Here is a 1,183-nt window from a genome sequence, read left to right as displayed (position 1 = left end):
GGCAGGCCAGACCAAGCATGTGCTGAAACAGTCAACCAACCTCTGGGACAGATTATGAGGTCTTTGAGTCTATCACTATGGAGATACCAAGTTCCTGGTTAATGATGTGTCAAAGCATGAACGCTTGACCTCTCATAGTTGAAGGTGCCCCAAGCAAAACTTTCTCCAGCGCTTGCTGGGCTGACACAATGAAACCCCAGACATACCTGTTTTACTCCCACATCATAGCTTACAATGCTATGTACGAAACATAACATCTAGATAAGGAGAGTTGACGTCATCTCAAGAACATCAGTAGATGTGATTTATGGAAGTTATCCACCTCATTGGAAAGCTCACAGACACCCCTTTCTTCATGTATTTGCTCTTGCGTGTGCACTCACTGTTGTACAATACAGTGTCAATAATGTTCTGTTTGTTCTCTCATTTCTGTTTAATTGGTCATTTCACAGATACATCTGATGGGCCTAAGCAGTGTGCCAATGTGCAAAGTTATCTCCTAAAATAAACGACAGATTGTGTGGTCCCAGCTGTGTGGTCCTCATAGTAAATGTTTTTTTTATGGGCTTAACACAACACCATCATTTGCATGTAAGCAGTGAAATATATAAAACCTTTGGGCTGTTTCTTACGTTGACATGTATTTAGATAATACACATTGATGTATTAGGCTGTGTTTCATGAGGGAAATGGTGGACAAAGGAAAGGAAGGGCAATTGGATGAAAAGGACACCAACACCAAGCAACATGAAACTAGAACGTTACCACTGTCATTCATCATTTCCTGAACTAATTTCTGCAGTTTTCATTTGGTTGTAGCCACATCATACATGCTCTTTTATTATTACTCAACTATTATAGTGCGTGTAAAGGGACAATAGGGGAAATTCTTGCCTATTCGCATAAAAAATAGTTCGATTCCTTAATTATTTTAGTTCCATATGACTCGGTAATAAAAAATAAAAAAAGTAATTGAGATGAAAAACCTATTTGGGTAATTTTCCTCATAGTGCGCATCGAAACGGTGTGTCATCAGTCAATGAGGGTGTCAAAATCTTTCCAATATGGGGATCACCAATATTTAAACGGCTATGTAAGCTAGATAACTTTTACATGCCGATATCTAAATATACCGAAGTCCCTCACCTCACCGTGCACATACCAGTGTTTGTAATTGTCTAAC

Source organism: Salvelinus sp. IW2-2015, linkage group LG11, assembly GCF_002910315.2.
Source record: "Salvelinus sp. IW2-2015 linkage group LG11, ASM291031v2, whole genome shotgun sequence".
Classification (NCBI taxonomy): Eukaryota; Metazoa; Chordata; class Actinopteri; order Salmoniformes; family Salmonidae; genus Salvelinus; species Salvelinus sp. IW2-2015.
The sequence above is the reverse complement of the archived record's forward strand: the minus strand, read 5'-3'. Positions refer to the sequence as shown.